This window comes from Adiantum capillus-veneris, chromosome 7 (assembly GCF_014529385.1).
Source record: "Adiantum capillus-veneris isolate H3 chromosome 7, ASM1452938v2, whole genome shotgun sequence".
NCBI classification, from domain to species: domain Eukaryota; kingdom Viridiplantae; phylum Streptophyta; class Polypodiopsida; order Polypodiales; family Pteridaceae; genus Adiantum; species Adiantum capillus-veneris.
The window spans coordinates 97,445,310-97,459,991 of record NC_140937.1 but is presented as its reverse complement, the minus strand read 5'-3'; positions in this window follow the sequence as shown (position 1 = coordinate 97,459,991).

Here is a 14,682-nt window from a genome sequence, read left to right as displayed (position 1 = left end):
AGATCCTTTGAAACCATTCGTTTTGGAAACGGATGCCAGTGATCGTGCTATTGGAGTAGTCCTGTTATACAAGACGGACGGCCGATTGCATTTGAAAGTAAGAAGCTGGATGCAACTCAGCAGAACTATTCTACTTACGAACGCGAACTCTACGTAATAGTGTCTACCTTAAAGACATGGCGGCACTATCTATATGGTGCTCAGTTTGAGATTCTGTTTGACCATGAAATCATCAAATGGTTTACACAACAAACATATTTAAAGGGTTGGAAAGCCAGTTGGGCCGAGATCCTTCAGGAATATGATGCCAAATTAAGGTATCTCAAAGGCCGATACAATGTAGTGGCAGACGCTCTAAGTCGAATGCCAGAGATCAATTCGCTCTTGTTCACGGAACTTCGTAGTGAATTTTTAGATTCTCTCAAGGGAAAATATGAGCAAGATGAAACGTATTCCAAAGTGTGGATCCATGTTCAAAAGAGGGATCCTTCTCACTCCAATGCAGGTAGTGTACAGTTAACTTCCACACCTAGTTCTCCTTTATCAAGTAATGAACTACAGCGATGGAACCATTTTACCACGACAATGGGTACCTACTCCACAAGGGGAGAGTTTGTGTACTGACGTACACAGACATTCGGCGCCAAATTCTTTATGAATGTCATGATAGTCCAAGTGCAGGGCACCTAGGGATTAGAAAAACTTATTCTCTCGTACGACGACAGTTTTACTGGCCAGGTCTACATGGTTTTGTTCAAGCTTATGTCTTGCATTGCCAAAAATGTCAAGTGAACAAGGTAGAGCGCCTGAAAGCAGGAGGACTCTTACATCCTTTGAAAATTCCCAATGGAAAATGGGAAAGTATCTCTATGGATTTCATTGTAGGTTTACCAACCACTATACGAGGTCATGACTCAGTATGGGTGGTCGTAGACAAGTTGACTAAACTATGTAAGTTTATTCCGACCAAATCAATGATTAAGACACCGGAACTAGCAAAGTTATTTGTGGACAATCTATATAAATTGTATGGGTTGCCAAGTAACATTGTTAGTGACCGTGATCCCAAGTTTAACAGCCACTTTTGGAGAGCTGTATTTAAACAATTGGGTACACAACTCAACCTCAGTACAGCTGATCATCTAGAAACGGATGGTCAAATGGAACGGATTAACCAGGTGCTAGAGGATATGCTAAGAGCATCCGTCAGCAAAAAACAGTCAGACTGGGAAGAATACTTACCTATTCTCAAGTTTGCCTACAACAGCTCTAAGCATGTCACAACAGGTTTTAGTCCTTTCATGCTCATGTACGGGTTTCAACCTAGGTCACCAATTACGGTGGGGTTGGCAACCAAAAAAATCCAACAGGTTAAGTATTTTCTCCAAGACCACATGGATATGCTCAAACTTGCTCGTCAGAATGTCTGGCAAGCACAGGATCGGTATAAGAAATACGCTGATGAGAAACGTCGGCAAGTTAACTTCAAAGAAGGGGAGGAAGTATTTTTACATGTGCCAGAACATTCAGAAAATGTGAAAACTGGACCGACACCTAAATAATCTCCTCGATATTGTGGCCCTTTCAAAATACTCAAGCGAGTTGGTGATCGTGCCTACAAACTATTACTACCATCACATTCTCGCATTCATCCAGTGTTTCATGTAAGCCGTCTACAAAAGCGGTTACATGGGGACGACAATGTCATTGACCAACATGTTTTGGTTGATTACATTGAACCTCCTACCTTACCGCATGAACCTGAACATGTTATGGATTATCATGAGTTGCGTACACGACATCACGTACGACAACAAGCCTTAATCAAGTGGAAAGACCGACCTGAAGAAGGTGCCACTTGGGAAAACATTAGTGTTCTTAAGAAGAAGTTTCCCACTTTTGTTTTCGAGGACGAAAACTCTTCTTAAGGGGGGAGTAATGTCAGGACAAGGGTCCTGTAACCTAAGAACTAGGATGGTCATGGACTACGGCCAGGGGTCGGGCTAGACAGTGTGGACAGGGGATCCGTCTAGGGCAAAGGACTAGGAGCTCGCCTATATAAAGGGAGGTTGGGAGGAGGATCTTCAGTCTAGTTTCCCCTAGTTCTTACACAAACACCTTCGAAGGTGGAGAGAGCTAGCAGGGAATGAGGGTAGGGAAGAGGAAGAAGAAACATTTCATAGGAGAAAGAACTAGTTCATCACTTATCATCACTCTTCTTGCTAGCATACATAATAGCATAGTAATGAAGATGGAGAAGATGGCAAGCTTAAGCATTGAAGCATGGCTCTTGGTTGGATTTGCATTCCATAGCCAAGAGTGTTGGTGTTATAAAAACTAATATCTAATACTCCCAAATGATTTTCTCATGTTTAATTGATCATTTAATATGGGGAAGTACCAGGGGAGTAAAAGCTAGAATATTGGTAAGGCTGCCAGACCAGTCTCTGTCAAGGAGCAGAAGGAGGGAAAATATGGAACAGTCTGCAAAAGAGCAATGTGCTTCAATGGGTCTTAAAATACCTAAGGTTCAACCCCATTAAGACTTCCATAGGCTAAAGTTCCTAATTTTAATTGTATTGTCCAAAGGCCAAACTAGGGGAAATATTGGATGGTCATGGGAAGACTTAAAAGTCTTCCCACATTCCTAGGAAGGACACATGTCAGGCTTCTAGCCCAATTGCTCCCAATCTCCCCTCAAATCCTATTGGATGGCCATAAAGGTGGACCGATGAGAATTAGGCTAGAGTAAATTTAGTCTAATCAATCTAAAAATTCTTGATAAAAGAACCAATAGAAGTTATGCTCCCTAGAAGACTATGGACAGTCTACCAAGGGGTCCAATGAGCATCCAACAGCCCAATGGCTTGCCTGATTCCTATTGGCCAGAATACAAAAAGGTCCAATGAGAGTTTAAATGAATTATTTAATTACCTAAATCTCTCACAAAATGGGAAAGTGGGACACATGTCACAAGGCTATCAATTATGCTTCTAATTTGTGATTGGCTAAGCTTTTCAGGAGCCAATGAGAGTTTAAATGAATTATTTAATTACCTAAATCTCTCACAAAATGGGAAAGTGGGACACATGTCACAAGGCTATCAATTATGCTTCTAATTTGTGATTGGCTAAGCTTTTCAGGAGTCAATGAGAGGCCAGCATGAGCAAAAAGCAAGAGGGGTCGACCAAGAGAGAGAAAGCTTGGCATTTTTAGTCTTACACACTTTGCTACACACACACACACACACACACACACAAGTTATGTGTTGAGCAAGAACTCCATCTCCTTCTCCAAGCATTGAGAAGTAGAGGCCTACACCAACAACTCTTGGCTATGGAATGCAAATCCAACCAAGAGCCAAGCTTCAATGGCATGCTCATCTCCTCTACCATGCTAATTACTAAGCTAAGCTATGCTATTAGAGTGATTATGTGAGGAAAATACTTCTTTCTTGTAAGATACATCTTCTTCCACTCAATCTATCCTCATTCCGTGCTAGCTCTCACCATTTTTGAAGGTGTGTGAGGTCTTGGGACTGAGGTTAGGGACACTAGGTTTGTTTTTCAAGCATAATTTGGTGCATGAAGCTTCCATCTTCATTGCAACAACGAGTTTTAGCAAGGAACACAAGAATTGTATTGTACAAAAGTCTCATTTGATGGGAGAAGCTATAATACAAAGCCTTTATGGAGGGGGACCGGCTCCATGTAAATCCGGCCCTCAATTGTTGTCAATTGTTTTATTTCTCTCTCTTTTCAAGTATTGTCAATGCCAAATTAGCTAGGTGTAAATTGCTATGTTGCTTTCTCAAATTAAGCACTCCCTCTATCCTCATTAGGAACTTGTTCTTAATGAAATGCTCACCATGTTATCAATTTCCGCTACACACAAGTTACTAGTGCATTAAATGTTACATTGGTATCAGAGCTATTGGTTTCTCTTTTCTTGCTCAAAAAGAGAGGTCCTCAAGCTTGCTAAATGGTTGTTGTTATTAATTTCAAAAGAGTAAGTAGAATAGGGATTTTTCATCCTTGAAGCACGCCTGCTTTAAGCAGTTAACGGGGATACCGTCGAGAGCTATGGTCTTAATAATGGAGTCCTATTGGGACTTACTATGGCTTAATCATTATTGAGGTATTAGAAGCTTGACAGGAACCGGTGTTGTCTTGGATTTGTTGAACCCTCTCTTTTATTCCTTGCAATTAATAATATTTGAGCCACGGGTACAGATGCTTGAGAGCTGCTAGTATGGCTAACAAGGAAAAAGAGATTGAAATGAATGTTGATAGCTTTGATTTTTCTAATGAAAGAGCAACTAATGATTCCCCTATGATTGTAAATTATCTTGTTTCTAGGCTTCAACAAGCCCTGGGAAATCCATCCCTCCAAGATGAAGTGCTACAGCAATTGCGCACCCATGGTATTCTCCAAACTCCCCACCAAGAAGAGAGAGTACCTAGGAAGCCTCCTTGTGAGACTTCCAAAAGAGGACTCTCTCCGACAAGGGAAGAAGAGGAGGATCCATACGAAGGGCTCAAAAAGTTACTACTTGATGATGCATCTCCCTCTCAAAGGAGAACCCAAGTTTCAACGGTAGAGCCCCCACCGAAAGAACGAGAAAGAAGTGAGTCTCCTGCCACCTCTGCAGAGATGGCTTCGGCAAAACGCTCTCCAACACCCCATAAAAATGGAGAAGACCATCGCATACTTCTCTACACCATAATTCAAAGAGGGAAGAGAAAAAACAAAAGAAGAAAAAGGCAAGAAAGAGGTCACCCTCTTCTCCATCTTCCTCATCCTCTTCCTCTTCTGAACAAATTGATGGTGCAGACAAGGAGGAACAAGGGAAGAAAAAGGCGAGGAAAGAGGTCACCCTCTTCTCCATCCTCCTCATACTCTTCCTCTTCTGAAGAAAGTGATGGTGAAACTCTTGAACCACCTAAAAGAAAAGGCCATGGGAAATCCTATGGCGCTTGGAAGAGGTCATCCAAGCTCAAAAGGTTCAAAGAGGGAGGAAAGAACAGTTCTTTCCTTACCTACGATGGCACTTTTGGTGCTACGGACAAAGTCTTGGCCTTTTTCCAACAATTCAATGCGGCGTTTGGAGATGAGGGCTTCACGGAGTCCTCTAAGCTACGTCATGTAGCTATGCATTTTCAAAAGTCCGCCAGGCAATGGTGGTCTAGCCTACGAGCAAACGGTGAAGCTCCACGAACATGGAAAGCTTTAAGAGCTTCCATCATGAAGCATTTTTTGGCTACCAATGCCAAAGACAAAGTACTCACCGAATGGCGAAGCTTGAATCTCTCTCCCTATGAATCTATTCACAAATATGTAGACAAGTTTTGGGATTTACACCTCAAAGCCACTGTCTTCAAAAAGATGGATTTTGGAGAGAAAAAACAACAATTTTGTGTGGGTTTAACCGAGGATATGGCGGAGTATGTTAACTCCCAAAGGCCACGCACCATATCTGTGGTCATACACCATACCATGGCGGCTTCAAGGATCAATTTCCAACAAGGGGCTAAGAGAAATCTTAAGCCCACGGAAAACAAGGACCGTAACGAGCCTAAGGGGAAGGAAAACGTCCAAAAGTCTCTCAAAGGCAACACTAACAACAACAAAGCTAAGGAGAAGGGAGTTTATAAAGGCAAAAACAAACTCTCTCCTAAAGAGCTAGAGCATTATCGAAAAGATACCGTTGTTTCAAGTGTGGGGAGAAAAGGCATGCCTATCGTGCTTGTCCCCACAAGAATACACGTAATGAGCCTCCTAGAGCTACCTTGGTCAAAATTCAAGAAGAGGATGCTCATCACAAAGGATCTCCTCTATGCCATGCTTGGCCCGAAAGGTAAGAGAACATGATGCTTTCATTCTCTTTGACCCTGGTTCTTCTCACAATTTCATATCCACAAAGTTGGCCACCAAGCTAGGCATCCAAGCCTATGACATGGGGGATGTCCTACCTATCGATGGTGCTTTCAAGGGGCAAGAAGCCTCAGTCACTCCCTTAATTGGAAAATTGAGGCTCCATGTCCAAAGCTATGTGGACAAGGAGAATTTCTTCATCTCTCCTCTCAAGCATGAGGATGTAATCCTGGGGGCACCATGGTTTGATTGCATGGCTACCAATGTTAAATTCCCTGAAAGGAAAATCTACTTTAGGCTCAGGGAAAAAGATATGCACATAGATGCTAAGGAGTTGGGTAGTACCATACCCCTTGTACATAAGCAAGCTTTCAATAAGTCAATAAAGAGGTCTATTTCCGTGTACATGATTTTTGTTAAAGATTCTCAAAATGAAGCTAATGCTTTAGCAAAAGAAAATATAAATAATCAAAAGGAATTAGAGTTATCCAACTTTCTCAAGGGATTCCAAGATGTTTTTATTGAGACGACATCCCTTGTGAACCACCTCCCAAATGAGGGGATGACGACCATGCAATTGAACTTCTTTCAAGATGCTCACCGCCTAATAAACCTCGTTATAGAGTTTCTCAAGCTCAACAAGAGGAGATTATGCGACAAGTGCATGAGTTAGTTGAGAAAGGCATGGCTAGGCCTAGCTCATCTCCATTTTGTTCACCAGTGCTATTAGTGCAAAAGAAAGATGGCACATATCGTATGTGTGTTACTAAATAGGATCACTATCAAGAATAGGTTTCTCATTCCACGGGTAGAAGACCTATTTGATAAGCTACACGGGTTGACCTACTTCACTAGGATTGACCTAAAAAGTGGCTACCATCAAATAAGGATAGTTAATCAAGACATTGTAAAGACCGCATTTTGCACTACGTTTGGTCTTTTACGAGTACATCGTTATGCCTTTTGGCTTGACCATAGCCACATTTAACAGTCTGATGGAGAAGCTATTCAGGCCTCACCAAAGCTTTACTGGAGTGTTCTTTGATGATATAATCATCTACTCTAATTCATTAGACGAACACCTCCAGGTAATATTTCAAGTTTTACGAGAGAATAAGCTTTATATAAATCGAAAGAAAAGTGAAATTTTCTTACAAGAGCCATGTAAGCACTATTTATTGGGGACTCCTTTCATTTTACGAACGGATCACCAAAGCCTGAAGTACTTCATGATGTAGACCAAGCTCTCCGACAAACAAATGAGGTGGGAAAATTTCCTTTTGCAATTTCATTTTCATATTGCTCACATTGCTGGCAAGCATAATCAAGTGGCTGATGCACTCTCAAGATGACCAAGAGTGAATGCGGTATCCATAGCAACTCACAATGCTCTATCTTCTATGATAGATGAGTACGCTATCAATCCCGATTTTAGAGATGTGATTTCAACCCTTGCACTAGGGAAGAAGGAAGAACGATTTACCCTACAAGATGGTTATCTTCTCTATGGCAATAGACTATGCATTACTAACTCACTACGTGAGAAAGTAATGTATGAATCTCATGATCCTCCTTATGTGGGGCATAGAGGGATTCAATCTACCCTAAAAGGGATAGAAACATATTTCTATTTGCTTGCCATGAAAGCAAACATACAAGAGTATGTTTTTAAATGTGTGGTATGGCAAAAGACGAAGTTTGATAGAGGGAAGAAACCTAGATTGCTTCAACCATTGCCAATCCCTAATTCACCATGGGAGAGCATATCCATGGATTTTATCTTTGGATTGCCCAAGTCTATCCATGGAAATATGAGAATATGTACAATAATAGACAGGTTTAGAAAAACAAACACATTTCATACCTGTCAAAAAGACTATCAAGGCCCACCAAATGGTAGCCCTCGTTATATAACAAATCTTCAAATACCATGGCTTGCTAATGTCTATAGTGCTGGATAGAGATCCTAGAATAACCAATAATTTTTGGAAGGGTCTCTTTGAGAATTTAGGTACAAGTCTAAACTTCTCTTTGGCCTATCATCCCCAAAGGAATGGCCAAAGTGAAATAGCTAACCTAACCATTCTTGATCTACTAAAAGCTTATGTCACAGAAGTAGATCAAAAGTCACAATGGGAGAAGTACTTACCCTGAGTGGAGTATTCCTACAATAACACTGTACATACTTCCACTGGAAAAGCACCTTTTGAGGTCATAGAGGGAAGATAAAAAAGTCCCTTGCTACTCAAGGTACATGGGAAGATCTTCGTTGCAGATGAATATAGCCGAGACCTGCAAGAATCTTTCCAAAAGATTAAGGATGCTATATCCATCTCTCAACAAAGACAAAAGGCTACTGCTGATAAGCACCAAAGATCCCTAGCCTTTAAACAAAATAATTGGGTCTTGCTTAAGTTTCCCAAGGCTTGATTAAGGCACACAACAGGCAAGAATCCTATGTGACACCAAAAGTACTATGCTAAGTTAGCAAAAAGGTACTATGGTCCCTTTCAGATTCTTAGGCCAATCAATGAGATGGCCTATCAACTCAAGTTTCCCAGCCATTGGCTCATACACAATGCTTTCCATGTGAGCCTCTTAAAGCCTTGCAAAGGAGAACCACCTCAAGAAGAAATTATTGAAGACCCACCGGAGATCGAGGACCAAGAAGAGGTGCTACAACCCGAGTCCATTCTCCAACACGAAGACAAGGTATTACGAGGCGGTAAGACTATCCAACGATATCTTATCAAGTTTAAAAATTATCATTTTGAAGATGCTAGATGGATGCAAGGCATACAATTAAAGGATAACCTAAACCTTGTCAATGCTTACAATCATTCCCTAGAGTAAGAAAATGTAAATATGTTTAAATTGTCTTATAAGACTCTCTTTTTCTTTATTGTGCACAAATGTCAATGAGTATGCATGCGTAGGATCATGTTTGTGGAGACGATGTCTCCCGAACACCAAGTAGAGCTACTATGGAAGATTGATACGGACTAATGTGCAGACATGCTTGCGGCAGCTAACGCTCTCAAGCACCAAATGAACTAGTCATCCATTCTGGAATGGTGTCGTAGGGTAAAATAGGGATCCTCTACCCACTAGCAAACGGACTAATGACTAGGCTTTATCTTCTCTACCTCATAGTCAAGGACGACTATGATTTCAAGAGAGAGGTAATGTCATAAAAACTAATATCTAATACTCCCAAATGATTTTCTCATGTTAAATTGATCATTTCAAATGGTGAAGTACCAAGGGATTAAAAGCTAGAATATTCGTAAGGCTGCCAGACCGGTCTCTGTCAAGGATCCAAAGGAGGGAAAATAGAGATCCAAAGGGGCACAGTCTGCAAAAGAGCAATGTGCTTCAATGGGGCTTAAAAGACCTAAGGTTCAACCCCATTAAGGCTTCCATAGGCTAAAGTTCCTAATTTTAATTGTATTGTCCAAAGGCCAAAGTAGGGGAAATATTGGATGGTCATGGGAAGACTAAAAAGTCTTCCCACATCCCTAGGAAGGAGGGGGCGAGCCCTTATTGTCGGGGATGAGAGAGAAAAACACACACACTCCAAAGCTCCCCCTTTACACAAAGGGAATACTGGACACATGTCATGCTTCTAGCCCAGTTGCTCCCAATCTCCCCTCAAATCCTATTGAATGTCCATAGAGGTGGACCAATGAGATTAGGCTAGAGTAAATTTAGTCTAGTCAATTTAAAAATACTTGATAAAAGAACCAATAGAAATTAAGCTCCCTTGAAGACTATTGGACAGTCTACCAAGCCAATGAGCATCCAACAACCCAATGGCTTGCCTGATTCCTATTGGCCACAAGACAAAAAGGTCCAATGAGAGTTTAGACAAATTATTTAATTACCTAAAGCTTTCACAAAAGGGGAAAGGGGGGCACATGCCACAAGGCTATCAATTATGCTTTTAATTTGTGATTGGCTAAGCTTTGCAGGAGCCAATGAGAGGCTAGCATGAGAAAAGAGCAAGAGGGGTTGACCAAGAGAGAGAAAGCTTGGCATTTTTAGTCTTACACACTTTGCTACACACACACACAAGTTATGTGTTGATCAAGAACTCCATCTCCTTCTCTAAGCATTGAGAAGTAGAGGCCTACACCAACAACTCTTGGCTATGGAATGCAAATCCAACCAAGAGCCAAGCTTCAATGGCATGCTCATATCCTCTACCATGCTAATTACTAAGCTAAGCTATGCTATTAGACTGATTATGTGAGGAAAATACTTCTTTCTTGTAAGATACATCTTCTTCCTCTCAATCTATCCTCATTCCGTGCTAGCTCTCACCATTTTTCACCATTTTTGAAGGTGTGTGAGGTCTTGGGACTGAGGCTAGGTACACTAGGTGTGTTTTTCAAGCATAATTTGGTGCATGAAGCTTCCATCTTCATTGCACCAACGAGTTTTATCAAGGAACACAAGAATTGTATTGTACAAAAGTCTCCTTTGATGGGAGAAGCTATAATACAAAGCCTTTATGGAGGGGGGACCAACTCCATGTAAATCCGATCCTCAACTGTTTTGTCAATTGTTCTATTTCTCTCTCTTTTCAAGTATTGTCAATGCCAAATTAGCTAGATGTAAATTGCTATGTTGATTCTCAAATTAAGTACTCTCTATATGCTCATTAGGAGCTTGTTCTTAATGAAATGCTCACTATGTTATCAATTTTTTCTACACACAAGTTACTAGTGCATTAAATGTCACAGTTGGTGTAGGGTCTCAACCTCTATACTTGCTTGGAGAAGGAGAGTGAGTTCTTGCACTTTGCAATTCACACAATGAGAGTGTGTGTGAGTGTGTGTGGGAGAGTATAATTTGGCATGTAGAAAACCCCTGCTACTCTGTCGTCTGCTTACCCTAATACAACAGCTTGTCGTGGTTCCAAGAATGGAGGTGCCCTAAGGTCCTTGACCTTGGGCTCCCAGAGTGGAAAAGAAGCTCTATTTTGAGTTATGGCATCGAGCCAGCGGCAGCGTGCGAGAGAAGGAGAGAGAGCACCCAATGTGGTAGGTTTCGGCCTACACGCCAGTAGTGGGAATTACTCCCCTCCCCCCTTCAAAATCAGTGAGACCATTTGAAAGCGATTAGGGCTCCGTTGAATGTGCATCCTTCCCCTTTGCTAGGGTTTCTGCACGCGGCCCTTGGACTTTGTCCTGAGTCTACGATTTCTATTGCATGAGCATGCAACAACATGCAGACCCAACAAACCACGTCCTCTTTTTCCCAACACTTTAAAGTTATAATACCATTGTAAAGCCTTGAGGAATTTCCCCTAGGTTTCCCTTGGCATGACACAACCCCCATTACCGACAAACCCTTCCTGCATAGGCTACCCACCAAGCTAGCACATCTCATTTGACCGTCATCGACCACAAGTGATGCCCTTCAATGGCCACACACCAAGCTCACTCTCCTCCTTTGATTGCCCCCATGCCCTCATAACCCACCATGTGTATCTCCTTTCTCTACCTTGTGAATCTCTTCCTGCAAACAAGTACGGAAACCTCTCCCTTTTTACTTCCCAAGTTCCCACCCTATTGCTCACCTTCTCACAAGTTGACTACCTCCCCTCCTCTTGCTTGTGTGATGGTACCCTAGCATGGCGGCCCATGTTTCCCATTCTCCTACCCTTTCTCTCCTTTAGCGCACCTCTCTCTTTGTGGTGGCTCTTCATGTGCAACCCATGCTCACCATCATTGCAGACAACTCAAAAAAAACATATTCATTTCCTTTTAATATTTCAAATAGGGACTGATTCCCACCAAGATATTGCTATTATTCAATTGGCACATCAGTTCCTCCTCCTTCAACTTTGACCTTGTTGATCTTAGATGGCACTCCTCGATCAAAGCACTACCCACTTTGCAATTCCAGCTCTCCATTTATCATGCATTAACACAACTATTTGGCCAAGGATATATCCTACAACTTGTATCTCGTCACGTTCTTGAATGACTTCTCTATATGATTACTGGATTTCTAGTCACAAATTATCCTACTCTATTTCCATCTTTAACATTCAAAGAGCCGTCCCAATAGCTCGATCTTTGAAGCTTATACATAGAGGCATCTTGAATCCGCTATAGTATTTGCATAGATGTATCATAAGTGCTTGATGGTGGAGCTATTTGCCTTTGTAATGCATTGGCCAAGGAAAATTTGGAATCCATCAACGTGTGCAAGCACTTCTAATTTTGGTTCCAAAATTGATCAATCTAGGCAAAAAATTAAACACTCAAATCACAAGATTAGGCATAAATCAGCTCAAAAATCTTGATTAGAGTGATGAATCATCCTTCATTTGTGAGATTAAACCTACATTACATAAAAAATTAGTGGATAGGTTAGCAAAACTAGTGAAATGTTAGTAGAAATTAGTGATTATTAGCATAAAATTAGCACTGGACAAGCCAAAATTAGTATGAAATCGAAGCAAAATTAGTCATCAATGGTGTATAATTAGTAGAAATGAAACTAGAAATGGGAGGTTTGGGGGTAACTTATAATTAGCTTCCAATCCTTACATACATAACCAAATCAAGCCCAATTTGAGTAACACACACTCAAGTCCAACAAAATTAGTGATGAAATTATTCCTATCATTGCATCCTTTACTCACTACCTTAGGTTATCATCCTCGGCAATGACGCCAAATGTTGGGGGATCATTCAAGTTGTAGCATAGGAAAGGACATAACCCTATACCAACAAAAAATTCAATACAAGTACCATAACCCGGCTAGGGTTTGGAGGCATCACACAATGAAGTGTGAGTGTCATTGGACTTTACACACATCATAGAAATTGAAGCTTACCTCTCCTTAGTCCTCTCATTAAACAATCTTTTTTACACACACAAAAGCAATGTGGTTAACATGTTCTACTGCACATTAGTATTGACATGCCGGCCCAACCACTCAATGCTAAAACATGCATTAGCACTAACCACACACTCCATGTGAAAAGAGAAAGCAAGAATATGAAGGCATTTCCCTCACAGATCACAACCAAGTGATATGGTTAGGAGAGTTTAATTAGAGTGATTAGAGATCTAGAATGTCATCCACATCACTTGCACATAATCAATACAAAGTAACTAATAAGAAGACTTGAAAGTAAGGATATGAAGGCATTTCCCTCTCAAATCACAACCAAGTGATAGGGTTAGGAGAGTTTAATTGGAGTGATTAGAGATCTATAATTTCATCAACTTCACTTTCACATAATCAATACAAAGTAACTAATAAGAAGACTTGAAACTTGATTAGTAAGAATCAAGAGTTACAAAGGTATTACGAGTCCAGGAATATCATGAGCACCATATTTACAAGATCTTTGCTCAGCCAAGAATGTTTATCTCTTAGCTTATGGTTTTTTATAGGCAAGGACTCCAATCCACTTTACAATACAATTAAATTAAGCTCATAGCCCATAGTCTTATACAGCTTGGAACTACAAATGAGTCCACAACCATACAATACACATAGGAAATATTGCGGCCCATCCTTGGCTTGGTGAATTCTTGGTGTATGTGTTAGCCGTTTCTAGCATTCCCCCCTCCTAGTTTGGTGTGCTTCCAAAGTAGGACGGAGTGACATGATGGCTATGTCTGTTTGGAAGGAATGTTGATAAGTCATAAAATAAAGCAAATCATAAAGCACCAAAATCCAACAAAATGTAAATAAAACATAAAGTACAATGAACAACCATGCAAACTGAATTGCTTTAAAAACATGGATCAAAGCATAGACAAAATCTAAGCAACACAAAGAAAAAAAAATCAAACATTCATAAAGATTAAACCAATTAAAAATTTCAAGGTTATGTATATTAACACAAGCAATCAAATATGACCCTAAGCTAACTTAGAAAAACAGAAGATTATTCTTAATGAGACAACCAAACCTATACATGTTCATGGATTATAAATGAGCTCAAAAATCCTTTAATACATTGTCACATAGCTTTGAGAAAGCTCATGGAAGATTTTGATTTCAATTCATTGACATACTTAATGCACAACACATGGCACCCAGACCATGCTAGGTTTAGCTATGAATCCATGAGGACTTATCTAAGAGTTTGCTACTCTATCAAAGTGTTACTTACACACCATGATAGGTATAATTGTTGCGACTCCCAATTCCTTGTTACCCATGAGGCCTTGTCTAAGAGTCTATTGGTCTATTGAAGTAATGGCTAATACTTACAAGCCTAGGGCATTGGTTTATGACCTTGAATAAGCAAACCAAGGTGAATCCCCTTGCCTGCCAAGTTTCAATAAAGCATTAGGCCTAACATAGACACAAACATAATATGGAAAATTCATTTTCATTATGTCTAGTAGCATTTTTCCACTTTTTTTGGAAACTTTGCTCCAATTTATTTGTCATTTTTGAAACTTTGTTTAGGCTCCATTATAAGAGTATCCTTATGGCATATGGACTAAGAGAAAAGAACATATTCATATCCATAGGTTGTGATAGAAATGACTATAGCATTTAAATAATCATTAGCTATTTAGGATTAGCAAGAAATATACCTAAATTAATAAGATAATAGGCAGTTACATATGGTTAACACAAATAAACATTAAAGAAAAATTAATATTCACAAAGTTTTGTATTGAAACTTTGATGTGACTAGTTTTGGAAATAAAGAGAACCATATCAAGAACCAATTTTTACTTGTACCAAGCATACAAGGTCTATAGAAAATAACAAGACCAAAGCATGGAAATAAAGAGAAACATATCAAGAACCAATTTTTA